The following is a 14631-nucleotide window of genomic DNA, read 5'->3' on the forward strand; positions in this document are numbered from 1 at the left end:
CTGTCAAACAACTCTGATAGAGAGATAAAATAGGGAAAAAGTAGGATAAGTCCTTCCACACTCTTAACAATGGCTGTTATGCTCCCAAAGACTTCTATTACCCCATTTCACTGGCTGGGGCCACTAATATACCACCAAGTCTTAGTCCTACCCTGGTTTCTGTGTCAGTCCCCACTAAGGCAAGGACTGCATCAATAATCTCAGTCCTGACCCATCTTACCAGGCCCAGCCTCAACCACTCGCATGTTACTTCTCACATTCCCACGGCTGCCAGCCATGGGAGCATGTGGCCAGTCCTCCAGCCACGCTTCTTCCCCTCAGATTGGCCCAGTCCATCAGCCTGGATCTCTGTGGGTTCCCAGCCCTAGGTTCAGCAGAGATCACTGGTTCAGGATCTAAATCTAGGGCTTCCCCTGAACCCCAAGCAGGTAGATAAGATCCTTCTTCCCGTCAGATATCCTAGGTCACAATCCCTTGCCCCAGGGAATCCCTGGTCCTGAAAATGACCAAGATAATCCCCAGTGATGAACTCCTCCCTCTTCCTGGAAAGGCCAGTTGTAAACCATGCCTGATGCACACCTGTGTGTGCCATGTTCTTTGCATAGTTGATCTCACACACAGAACCAAACTTCCAGAGTCCTATTTGGGTGCTCTCCTCATGTCAAGAACTCACCAACTCTTGTCTTATTGCATCTGACCTATTCTGCAGGTTATATGAAGAATTTCTCAAAGACTGAAGAGAAGTGAGATCTATTACATATTCCACCTACTTTACATTTAGCGATAGCCGCTCACCACCTTTACCAAAAGGAAGAATCTCTAAATTCTTTGCTCTGCTTGTATAATGAATAAAATAGTCCAGCTATCGTGTCATTTCAGATTCAGCCAAACAAATACCAATTGATATTCATTAAAATAAGGCCTCCCTGTTAGATGATTGTTGTTCTGTGTGGCTTCTTTATATTTAAAGCAATCTCCAGCATGCCTCACTGCCTGATGGTCTGGGGTCTCTCAGGCCCTGCTGCAGCCATCTGCTCGCCTGGCCCGGAAAGCAGTGTTGCAGGGCCAGGACCTGGTGAGGGGGTCGGGCACTGGGATCTAGAGGAACATGGCAAAAAGTCCGGGTCAGACAAGCACCCGTACCAGGAGTATGTAGAGAAGCCCTTGAAGCTGGTCCTCAAAGCAGGAGGGAACCAAGTCACCCAGCTCTCCAAAGCCTTGGGCTTTTTAAAAAATAAACTGGGGCTTATTTTAATGACTATCAACTGGCACCGAGGCAAGTTCTGGGGGAAAGAAAAGGGAGAAAACAGAGAGGAGTAAAGGAGGATGAAAGAAAGTGAGCCCGAGGCAGTGTGGAGAGGAGGCAGAAGAAGAGCTCCAGTGTCACTTCCCTGTGAGATTAGACCTGCCTGCCGAGAAGCCTCTCACAAGCTCTTCCGCCAAGCTAGAAGTAGAACAGACACCTCTTCAAGAAGCTTCGAGTCAACTGATGAGACAATTGCAGAGAAAAGACCCAAGGGCTTTCTTTTCATTTCCTGTGACTGATTTTATTGCTCCTGGCTGCTTCATGATCATTAAACACCCAATGGATTTTAATACCATGAAAGAAAAGATCAACAACAATGACTACCAGCACATAGAAGAACTAAAGGATAACTTCAAACTAATGTGTACTAATGCCATGCTTTACAACAAACCAGAGGCCATTTATTATAAAGCTGCCAAAAAGTTACTGCACTCAGGGATGAACATTCTTAGCCAGCAAAGAATTCAGAGCCTGAATTCTGAAGCAGGGCATAGACTTTATGACAGGCTTGCAAAAAAAAAAAAACAAAAAAAAAAAACCAAAAAAAACAAAAAACAAAAAACAAACAAAAAAAAACAAGAACAACAACAACAAAAAAACTTGAAAGCAGAAAGAGAACAGACACTTCGCAGAGTGGGGTGGACAGAAGCTGCTGGCCAAGAAAGCTGGAGATGCTGAAGCACAAGCCTTCAAAAGTCCCAGCAAAGACAATAGAAAGACAAAGTTATGCTTGAAAATGAGTTTAAAAGCAATAATTTAGAGAGAGAGCAGAACCAGGTTGACTGCATCGTTAAGGAATCTGAGGAAAGCTGACCAGGTGGCTTGTTAATAGTGCAAATTTGAAAGAAGAAAACCAGATGGAGCAACAACCTTGGGACTTCCCCATCTTAAGTCAGGCGATTGCCCTGAGAGACTGGGCATGACACCTGGAAGACTTCTATCAGGAGTGAATACTTCGCAGGGGTTCAAAGAGTATAAATGAAACAAAGGAACTGTACTGTTATATTTGAACTATGAACCCTACAGTTCTTGTGCACCACATCATGACTCCACATTTGCAAATGTCAGCAAGGATGATTCCGATTTAACCTATTCAAACTATGGGGAAGGCTGATCTTCCAGGTGCTTTCAGCATCCCTAAGGTTTTGGCCACATGCCAAGATTATCCATATGTTACGTCATATAGTTTACTGAATGTTTTAACAAGAGGAGAACATTCCAGGACACTACAAGAGCTGGAAATGTCATCGCTTGAAGATGAAGGTCATACTAAGATACTTGTCACAGCAAATGAAATGGAGATTACAGAAATAGAGCCAGTAGTGCGTTTGGACTCCAATACTCAGCACAGGCTCATAGCACTGAAAGCAGTAACAAACTCTGGCACTCCAGTTGAAGTTTCGAACTCTGAAAAAGCTGATATGTTCAAAAGAAACTTGACAAGACCACCAAATTGTTCAAGGAGGTCCAGGAAACCCAGAATGAGCTTTTGAGCATCAGACTCCCTCCCAATATGATCTGTCTCTTGGGTCCCTCATATGGAGAAATGCATCTTTCTGAACAAGTGACCAATAATCTTAAAAAACGTGCACAGCATGTAACTCCACGTGATACTGTAAGTGTGTATGGAGTTCAAAAAGCAATAGGGTTTCCATTCCTTGCCTTATTGTAGAAAACAACTTTGTAGATTTAACAGAAGATTTTGAAGAACCTAAAAAGATTGATGTTGCTGAGTGTGGACTTGATGGGATTTGAAGCCAACTGGTATTTGATTATATATTGTATACATATTTTTTTCATTCTTAACTTGGAAATGCTTTTCAGAAGATATTAAATATTTGTAAATTGTGTTTTTAATTAAACTTTGGAATAATGAATTTTAATGTTCCAGAGTTTTGACTTGTATTGGGTAATAAAGCTGGACCTGGGACTCAAAAAAAGTTGTGTTCACCCTCCCTCTCCTCTTTGTCCATAATTACAATATTCAGTATGGAAAAGAAATTTAAAAAATAGGAAAATAATTCAAGAGAAGTTGTTAAATTTGGATATCCAATTTCCAAATAAGAGGAGTTTCTAAAAGTGAAAAAACAGACAAAAGGATCAAAACCAATTATCAGAGAAAACATTATTTTTGAAAAAAAAAAAAAAAACAATTACAGAGAGTACTACCAAAGTCCCACACAAAAATCAAGAGCAAAAAGCAACACCATAACATAGTTTCATGAAAATTTAAAGCCGTAAGGGGAAAGATAATTCTGCAAGTTTCCAGGCAAAAAAAAGTAGGTTATTTTCATGGAGCAAAATTTCAAACTAGCTTTGACTTTTTCCACTGCAATGAGTAATGCTGCATGACAATGCAATGACATCTTCTACAGAGGGGAAAAAGTGCAACTCAAGAAAAAGGGACCACATCATGCCATTTGTGTAGGGAGGTAACAGAGAGATACTTGCAGACATGACCAATCTTAAAAAAATGTGGCAGCAGGGGCTTCTTTTGAAAAAAATTGCTCACAGCTACAATGTATAGTATGCAAGAGTAAAATTAGAGAAAGAAATTTGAATGGATAATGGCTAAAAAGTGAACCTGTGAGAATTATTGATACCAACTATTGTTAAAGAAGTAAAAATAACTGTGGAAGAATTACTCCTGATACTGCAGTAATTATTTAAAATAAGACACAGAAAGTATAAAAGAAACATGAAGAGAAAAAAGTGAGAAATATCAGATTTAATTATGAATGGGAAATTGGATGTAGGGAATAGGAGACGCAGACAAAAAAAGTAACATCCTTTGTCTTTCTTGCGGGGAAGTACAGCAGGCTTTTGATTAGGGAAAGAGAGAAATAGAATGCTTATAGAACATTTCAAGATATTTACATGAGGCTTTAAAATAGATTTTTTTAATCTTCTAAAACATTTTAAAAGATAAAGGGAAAGGCTGGGCGCAGTGGCTCACGCCTGTAATCCCAGCACTTTAGGAGGCCAAGGTGGGCAGATCACGAGGTCAGGAGATCGAGACCATCCTGGCTAACACGGTGAAACTCCGTCTCTACTAAAAATACAAAAATTAGCCGGGCGTGGTGATGGGTGACTGTAATCCCAGCTACTCGGGAGGCTGAGGCAGGAGAATGGTGTGAACCTGGGAGGTGGAGCTTGCAGTGAGCCGAGATCGTGCCACTGCACTCCAGCCTGGGTGACAGATTGAGGCTCCATCTAAAAATAAATAAATAAATAAATAAATAAATAAATAAATAAGGAAAAATATAGTCCCTATAACCAGAGACAATAAAGTTGCCTAATATATATTGAAAAAATTAACACCAAATGTACCAAACACTGGATCTCATATAAATAATGTAAACCCACCATTAAAAGGCAGTTTCTGCCTAAATCAATAAACAAACAATACAAGAGATGCCAATTAGTTTAAAGTTATAAAGGTTCTAAAAGGTTAAAGTTAGAAAGGCTCATCCAATATAAGTCATTTAAAAACAGCAAATAAGTAAATAATTACAAAATCAGGACATAAAAGTTGATAAAAATTAATGCCAAATAAAAGAGTTAGAATAAAAGTTGATTAAGCATGATATAAAGTTTCAATAATAAAAACTACTGATTTTCAATTTAAATGGAACCATAAAAATGGATATTAGAAATGTGAAATTTTCTATTACGATATGATCTTTCTTGTTATCGAGAACTGAATCAAGCACAACTAAAAATCAGTTTTTACTCTCATTTATCTATTATAGACTTTTTGTTGATTCTATAAGCAGGAACTGATTGTATAGCAATATGCATATTCTTGGCTATTAATATTTCTGCAAACTAACTTAATACTACTGCAAGGATCAGGAGACAGCATACATAAAGCTTGCATTGGGTAACAGTGAACAGAGATGGTTAATCTTGATATTAACTATTAAAATATCATTGGATAATGATCACAAGACTTTGGTCAACTTGGTAAATATTTTCAAGAATTCTGGTTTAATGTAGTGTGATGGCAAAACGGACTCTATAGCTGGAAACAGCTTTTATGTATAATTATATAGGTACTAATTTTCTCAATTGCATTGATATTAAGGTAATATTGATATCAACTAATATTAATTGGGAAAACTGCCACTCATATACAGAATTTTTGTAGGGAAAGGGGACAGACAGAAGAATAATATACCCTCATAGGAACATTCCCCTTCATTTACAGAGATTACCAGAGAATTAGAGACTCTGCAAAAGATTTTGAGCCTGCTCTTCAAGTAAAAGCTCTAATTTTAAAGGGTGGACAGCCTGAAAACCATCATTTATCAAGCCCTGAGGCATGTTCTGAAAGAAAGAGGGTGAAGAAAGGGAGCTGTCCCGGCTTTGCATGTCAAAGGGCCAAGTCTGTCCTGAGAAGAAGCTGCAGAGCTGATGCTACAATCAGGATGGTGTTTCTGCTTATGAATATTAATTTAGGCACTAAAATCCCTGGGAATTAATGTCTGTCCTTAGGAGGTATGTGTGTGGTCAATAGTCATGTAGTGGATAATTAGGATTAATGAGAATACATAGAGGGCCTCACAATGACAGGAGCCTCTAAAAGGATGTGACTTGGAGGTGAATGCTCACCTGCACATTTCTACTAGACTTCCTGTGGAAGCCCTTGTGATTATTTTATATGGAATAATCTGACCTTTGGAAAGCGGACTATAGGGCTATTACTGTGTCTCTCTGATATGGAAAGGAAAGGAGTTAGACCCTAGAGCCAGTTTTCTAAGACTCAAAATCCAGAGGCAGTAAACAAACAAAGAACAACACACCACATACACACACGCGCACGCACACACACACACACACAGAAGCAAATTAGGGTGCCTAGAAAAAATGGTTGGTTCCAGGGATGGGGCAAAAACTATATAAATTGTATTTTTAAATTTTCTTTCTTTTATATTCTGGAAAAGAAAGATTGAGGAATTATTACAAATTGAAGGACACTAAGAAGACAGGTCAACTATGCAATATGTGGTCCTGGATTGGGTCTTGGCTAGAAAAAGAACATCAGTGAAAAACTGGTGAAATTTGAATAAACTATGTTATTTCATTAACAACATTGCGTCACTGTCAATTTCTTGGTCTTGATAATCGTGCTATGCTTATGTAAGATGTTAACATCAGGGAAAGAAGTGAAGGGCATTTGTAAACTCTCTGTACAATTTTTGCATTTTTTTCTGAAAGTTTAAAATTATTTCAAAATAAAAGTTAAAAGAAATCTAAAGGAATAAACTCCTCCTTGAGGTGGCTTTCTGAAACAATATTTGTATATTAAGCACTTACATAAATGGGAAGAACAAGAAATTTTAAATTTTCTAAAAATTTTTTTTTTTACTTCTTGTACTTTATGTGGTTCTGTAAGAAAATTTTTTCTTGGTAAAGCTGTAACAGGAAAAAAGACTTAGTGAGCTTAATTAATAGCCTTGGTTATTACAAGAAGTAAGTATCTTATTAAAAACTTTAAAGTTTTAATATCTGCTATATAATGACGCAAGAAAAGAGATCACGTAATATTCCTAATTATGGTGTCCCTTTGGAAAAATTAGACTGGTTTAATAATTTTGATTTAAATATAGCCCTATAACTTTCCCCACCTTCTACTATATAAAAATAATGTTAGCACAACATTTTGGTTTATGAAAGCCTTGGGTTTACTTTTTCATGAAAAGTTTAATTAATTTGAATTTTCTAAATTTCCTCTACTAGTTTTGCAGTTGAATGAACTAAAATCATTTTAAATTTATAAAATTGTAAAATTATGTGTTCAACTAAATAACTTGATAACATGTAGTCTTTATAAAAATAGGTTAATTTTACAATTCTACAAAAGACTTAACATATTAGCTTAAATTGTATTTTCTAGACCCTAAGTTGATTTTTAGTACTTGAGATAATATAAATTTTAGTTAACTAATAAATGATCTTTGGACAACATAATTTTAATATATCTGTGTTCTTATTTAATTCTTCACATAGTAGTGATCAATTACCATATTTAAAAAGATGTATAAATGTCTGGGTTAAAAATATATTTTTTATTAATAGACACTTGTCACCACAAGTTAGTATTGAAAGTAATCTTTTCTCATTGAACAATGAGAACACATGGACACAAGAAGGGGAACATCACACACCGGGGCCTGTTGTGGAGTGAGGGGAGGTGGGAGGGACAGCATTTGGAGATATACCTAGTGTTAAATGATGAGTTACTGGGTGCAGCACACCAACATGGCACATGTATACATATGTAACAAACCTACACGTTGTGCACATGTACCCTAAAACTTAAACTATAATAATAAAAAAAAGAGTCAAAACAAAAAAAACCAAAACAAACAAAAAAAAAGAAAATAATCTTTTCTTATATCCTTCCTTTATGTTCCTATCTGGAATGTAAAACAGTCTACATAACTTGGTATGCTTGATATGTGGAGACTGGAATTTGGGAAGACACACAAGCATTTAAAACAGTACATGATATCAAGAAGTCTGTATTAATTGATTGGAGACATTCGGGAGTAACTTATTTTTGTCTCTATTTTGCTTCATAGAATGTCAAAGAATAGACAAGTTCTCTATGTGAACATCAAAAGCCTCTTCTGCAAACGGATGCTGTGCACCTTGTTGGTGAGGGAGGAAGTTGGTATAGCATCTGTAGAGAGCCATTCGGCAATATCTATTCTAACTGGTTTATTGAACATACTCGTGTTTGTGAGGTGCAAGCAGTAGAGAAAAAACACATTATTTGCTCACAACACTAACTTTCTTTCATGCTACTTTGAATCTCCATTTTCTATGCTTTCATGAAATCGTGGGTAGATCTGATAGCTTTTCTGGTCACTTCCAGTTATTAGTGAATAGTCTCGCTTTCTGGATATTAACAAATTTGGTCCAGTTTCATATCAAAGCTTTAATCTCAACCAATTTAATGCTTCTTCCCAACCCCTGGCTCAGTCCTCACCTAGGCTCAGAAACCTAAAGCCCAGAAAAGATGTCCTGGTTGGCTTCTCACTATTTCTCCCTTAACTCTTTTCCTCTATTTTTGCTATGATTTGAGTGTGCCTCCTCCAAAATTCATGTCGAAACTTAGTATGTCCCCTCTGGAGAACGCAGCAACGAGGTGCCATCTTGGAGGGGAGAGCATCCCCCGACCAGACACCAAATCTGCTGGTGCCTTAATCTTGGACTTCCCAGTCTCTAGAACTATAAGAAATAAATTTCAGTGGTTTACAAATTATCCATTCTGTGGCATTTTGTTATAGCACAGAAATGGACTGAGACACTTTCTCCTTTACTCACCTTGTGACCTCTGGTTCCCTGAAGTCTGGCACAGGGGGAGGAAGAGCAGCAAAGGGTGGAAAAGATCTTTAGTGACTGAGACAGTTGTAATCCGGCTTTGATGCCCTCTGCGTGTGGCCAATGTCCAAATGCTTGACTTTTTATGAGATGATGTTGAGGCGCACTGGAGACATTTACCAAAACTTCCTTACCCAGCCAACATGCCCTCCATTTAAAACTCCCATACTCAGATCTTGGCATCCTGGATCCCCCAGCCCAGCACCTCCAGCCTGTTTTTGGAGGGATACTTTTCTTTTTATTATTATTATTCTTATACTTTAAGTTCTAGGGTACATGTGCACAACGTGCAGGTTTGTTACATATGTATACATCTGCCATGTTGGTGTGCTGCACCCATTAACTCGTCATTTACATTAGGTATATCTCCTAATACTATCCCTCCTCCCTCCTCCCTCCCCCCACCCCATGACAGGCCCCGGTGTGTGATGTTCCCCATCCTGTGTCCAAATGTTCTCATTGTTCAATTCCCACCTATGAGTGAGAACATGCGGTGTTTGGTTTTCTGTCCTTGTGATAGTTTGCTCAGAATGATGGTTTCCAGCTTCATCCATGTCCCTGCAAAGGACATGAACTCATCCTTTTTTATGGCTGCATAGTATTCCATGGTGTATATGTGCCACATTTTCTTAATCCAGTCTATCATTGATGGACATTTGGGTTGGTTCCAAGTCTTTGCTATTGTGAATAGTGCCGCAATGAACATACGTGTGCATGAGTCTTTATAGCAGCATGATTTATAACCCTTTGGGTATATACTTAGTAATGGGATGGCTGGGTCAAATGGTATTTCTAGTTCTAGATCCCTGAGGAATCACCACACTGTCTTCCACAATGGTTGAACTAGTTTACAGTCCCACCAACAGTGTAAAAGTGTTCCTATTTCTCCACATCCTCTCCAGCACTTGTTGTTTCCTGACTTTTAATGATCAGCATTCTAACTGGTGTGAGATGCTATCTCATTGTGGTTTTGATTTGCATTTCTCTGATGGCCAGTGATGATGAGCATTTTTTCATGTGTCTGTTGGCTGCATAAATGTCTTCTTTTGAGAAGGTCTGTTCATATCCTTTGCCCACTTTTTGCTGGGGTTGTTTGATTTGTTTCTTGTAAATTTGTTTAAGTTATTTGTAGATTCTGGATATTAGCCCTTTGTCAGATGGGTAGATTGCAAAACTTTTCTCCCATTCTGTAGGTTGCTTTTTCACTCTGATGGTAGTTTCTTTTGCTGTGCAGAAGCTCTTTAGTTTAATTAGATCCCATTTGTCAATTTTGGCTTTTGTTGCCATTGCTTTTGGTGTTTTAGTCATCAAGTCCTTGCCCATACCTATGTCCTGAATGGTATTGCCTAGGTTTTCTTCTAGGGATTTTATGGTTTTAGGTCTAACATTTAAGTCTTTAATCCATCTTGAATTAATTTTTGTATAAGGTGTAAGGAAGGGATCTAGTTTAAGCTTTCTACATATGGCTAGCCAGTTTTCCCAGCACCACTTATTAAATAGGGAATCCTTTCCCCATTGCTTGTTTTTGTCAGGTTTGTCAAAGATCAGATGGTTGTAGATGTGTGGTATTATTTCTGAGGGCTCTGTTCTGTTCCATTCGTCTATATCTCTGTTTTGGTACCATGCTGTTTTGGTTACTGTAAACTTATAGTATAGTTTGAAGTCAGGTAGCATGATGCCTCCAGCTTTGTTCTTTTGGCTTAAGATTGTCTGGGCAATGTGGGGTCCTTTTTGGTTCCATATGAACTTTAAAGTAGTTTTTTCCAATTCTGTGAAGAAAGTCATTGGTAGCTTGATGGGGATGGCATTGAATCTATAAATTACCTTGGGCAGTATGGCTGTTTTCACAATATTGATTCTTCCTATCCATGAGCATGGAATGTTCTTCCATTTGTTTGTGTCCTCTTTTAATTCATTGAGCAGCGGTTTGTAGTTCTCCTTGAAGAGGTCCTTCACATCCCTTGTAAGTTGGATTCCTAGGTATTTAATTCTCTTTGAAGCAATTGTGAATGGGAGTTCACTCATGATTTGGCTCTCTGTTTGTCTGTGATTGGTGTACAAGAATGCTTGTGATTTTTGTACATTGATTTTGTATCCTGAGACTTTACTGAAGTTGCTTATCAGCTTAAGGAGATTTTGGGCTGAGATGATGGGGTTTTCTAAATATACGATCATGTCATCTGCAAACAGGGACAATTTGACTTCTTCTTTTCCTAATTGAATACCCTTTATTTCTTTCTCCTGTGTGATTGTCCTGGCCAGAACTTCCAACACTATGTCGAATAGGAGTGGTGAGAGAGGGCATCCCTGTCTTGTGCCAGTTTTCAAAGGGAATGCTTCCAGTTTTTGCCCATTCAGTATGATATTGGCTGTGGGTTTGTCATAAATAGCTCTTATTATTTTGAGATACGTCCCATCAATACCTAGTTTATTGAGAGTTTTTAGCATGAAGTGCTGTTGAATTTTGTCAAAGGCCTTTTCTGCATCTATTGAGATAATCATGTGGTTTTTTCTTTGGTTCTGTTTATATGCTGGATTACATTTATTGATTTGCATATGTTCAACCAGCCTTGCATCCCAGGGATGAAGCCCACTTGTTCATGGTGGATAAGCTTTTTGATGTGCTGCTGGATTCAGTTTGCCGGTGTTTTTTTTTTTTGAGATGGAGTCTCGCTCTGTCCCCCAGGCTGGAGTGCAATGGCGGGATCTCCACTCACTGCAAGCTCCGCCCCCTGGGTTCACGCCATTCTCCTGCCTCAGCCTCCCAAGTATCTGGGACTACAGGTGCCCACCACCACGCCCAGCTAATTTTTTGTATATTTAGTAGAGACAAGGTTTCACCATGTTAGCCAGGATGGTCTCGATCTCCTGACCTCGTGATCCACCCGCCTCAGCCTCCCAAAGTGCTAGGATTACAGGCTTGAGCCACCATGCCCGGCCGTTTGCCAGTGTTTTATGAGGATTTTTGCATCGATGTTCATCAGGGATATTGGTTTAAAATTCTCTTTTTTTGTCGTGTCTCTGCCAGGCTTTGGTATCAGGATGATGCTGGCCTCATCAAATGAGTTAGGGAGAATTCCGTCTTTTCCTATTGATTGGAGTATTTTCAGAAAGAATGGTATCAGCTCCTCCTTGAATTTGGCTGTGGATCTGTCTGGTCCTGGACTTTTTTTGGTTGGTAAGCTATTAATTATTGCCTCAATTTCAGAGCCTGTTATTGGTCTATTCAGGGATTCAACTTCTTCCTGGTTTAGTCTTGGGAGGGTGTATTTGTCGAGGAATTTATCCATTTCTTCTAGATTTTCTAGTTTATTTGTGTAGAGGTGTTTATAGTATTCTCTGATGGTAGTTTGTATTTCTGTGGGATGGGTGGTGATATCCCCTTTATCATTTTTTATTGGGTCTATTTGATTCTTCTCTCTTTTCTTCTTTATTAGTATTGCTAGCAGTCTATCAATTTTGTTGATCTTTTCAAAAAACCAGCTCCTCAATTCATTGATCTTTCAAAGGGTTTTTTGTGTCCCTATCTCCTTCAGTTCTGTTCTGATGTTAGTTATTTCTTGTCTTCTGCTAGATTTTGAATATGTTTTCTCTTGCTTCTCTAGTTCTTTTAATTGTGATGTTAGGGTGTCAATTTTAGATCTTTCCTGCTTTCTCTTATGGGTATTTTCCTTCTACACACGGCTTTAAATGTGTCCCAGAGATTCTGGTACATTGTGTCTTTGTTCTCATTGGTTTCAAAGAACATCTTTATTTTTGCCTTCATTTCGTTATATACCCAGTAGTCATTCAGGGGCAGGTTGTTCAGTTTCAATGTAGTTGAGTGGTTTTGAGTGAGTTTCTTCATCCTGAGTTCTAGTTTGATCACACTGTGGTCTGAGAGACAGTTTGTTATAATTTCTGTTCTTTTACATTTGCTGAGGAGAGCTTTACTTCCAACTATGTGGTCAATTTTTGAGTAGGTGTGGTGTGGTGCTGAGAAGAATGTATATTCTGTTGATTTGGGGTGGAGAGTTCTGTAGATGTCTATTAGTTCTGCTTGGTGCAGAGCTCAGTTCAATTCCTGGATATCCTTGCTAACTTTCTGTCTTGTTGATCTGTCTAATGTTGACAGTGGGGTGTTAAAGTCTCCCATTATTATTGTTTGGGAGTCTAAGTCTCTTTGTAGGTCTCTAAAGACTTGCTTTATGAATCTGGGTGCTCCTGTATTGGGCGCATATATATTTAGGATAGTTAGCTCTTCTTGTTGAATTGATCCCTTTACCATTATGTAATGGCCTTCTTTGTCTCTTCTGATCTTTGCTGGTTTAATATCTGTTTTATCAGAGACTAGGATTGCAACACCTGCTTTTTTTTGTTTTCCATTTGCTTGGTAGATCTTCCTCTATCCCTTTATTTTGAGCCAATGTGTGTCTCTGCAGATGAGATGGGTCTCCTGAGTACAGCACACTGATGGGTCTTGACTCTATCCAATTTGTCAGTCTGTGTCTTTTTATTGGAACATTTAGCCCATTTACATTTAAGGTTAATATTGTTATGTGTGAATTTGATCCTGTCATTATGACGTTAGCTGTTTATTTTGCTCGTTAGTTGATGCAGTTTCTTTCTAGCATCGATGGTCTTTACAATTTGGCATGTTTTTGCAGTGGCTGGTACCACTTGTTCCTTTCCATGCTTGGTGCTTCCTTCAGGAGCTCTTGTAAGGCAGGCCTGGTGGTGACAAAATCTCTCAGCATTTGCTTGTCTGTAAAGGATTTTATTTCTCCTTAACTTATGAAGCTTAGTTTGGCTGGATATGAAATTCTGGATTGAAAATTCTTCTCTTTAAGAATGTTCAATATTGGCCCCCACTCTCTTCTGGCTTGTAGAGTTTCTGCCAAGAGATCAGCTGTTACTTGGATGGGCTTCCTTTTGTGGGTAACTTGACCTTTCTCTCTGGCTGCCCTTCACATTTTTTCCTTCGTTTCAACTTTGGTGAATCTGACAATTATGTGTCTTGGAGTTGCTCTTCTTGAGGAGTATCTTTGTGGAGTTCTCTGTATTTCCTGAATTTGAATGTTGGCCTGCCTTGCTAGGTTGGGGAAGTTCTCCTGGACAATATTCTGAAGAGCGTTTTCCAACTTGGTTCCATTCTCCCCGTCACCTTCAGATACACCAATCAGATGCAGATTTGGTCTTTTCACATAGTCCCATATTTCTTGGAGGCTTTGTTCATTTCTTTTTACTCTTTTTTCTCTAAACTTCTCTTCCTGCTTCATTTCATTTGATCTTCAATCACTGATACCCTTTCTTCCAGTTGATCGAATCTGCTACTGAAGCTTGTGCATGCCTCACGCAGTTCTCATGCCATGGTTTTCAGCTCCATCAGGTCTTTTAAGGTCTTCTCTATGCACTTTATTCTAGTTAGCCATTCATCTAATCTTTTTTCAAGGTTTTTAGCTTCTTTGTGATGGGTTCGAACATCCTCATTTAGCTCGGAGAAGTTTGTTATTACCGATCGTCTAAAACCTTCTTCTCTCAACTCATCAAAGTCATTGTCCATCCAGCTTTGTTCCATTGCTGGAGAGGAGCCGTATTCCTTTGGAGGAGAAGAGGCACTCTGATTTTTAGAATTTTCAGCTTTTCTTCTCTGGTTTCTCCCCATCTTTGTGGTTTTATCTACCTTTGGTCTTTGATGATGGTGACTTACAGATGGGGTTTTGGTGTGGATGTCCTTTCTGTTTGTTAGTTTTCCTTCTAACAGTGAGGACCCTCAGCTGCCGGTCTGTTGGAGTTTGCTGGAGGTCCACTCCAGACCCTGTTTGCCTGGGTATCACCAGTGGAGGCTGCACAACAGCAAATATTGCAGAACAGCAAATGTTGCTGTCTGATCGTTCCTCTGGAAGCTTTGTCTCAGAGGGGCACCCAGCCGTATGAGGTGTCAGTCAGCCCCT

The 14631-nt window shown here is 38.8% G+C and overlaps 1 pseudogene; it reads left to right on the forward strand.

Annotated features, from left to right (window-relative positions):
* Nucleotides 1–981: 981 nt before the first annotated feature.
* Nucleotides 982–3061, forward strand: LOC116484705 (bromodomain-containing protein 7-like; annotated as a pseudogene).
* Nucleotides 3062–14631: the final 11570 nt, after the last annotated feature.

The sequence above is a fragment of the Hylobates moloch genome, unplaced genomic scaffold (assembly GCF_009828535.3).
Source record: "Hylobates moloch isolate HMO894 unplaced genomic scaffold, HMol_V3 SCAFFOLD_16, whole genome shotgun sequence".
Classification (NCBI taxonomy): Eukaryota; Metazoa; Chordata; class Mammalia; order Primates; family Hylobatidae; genus Hylobates; species Hylobates moloch.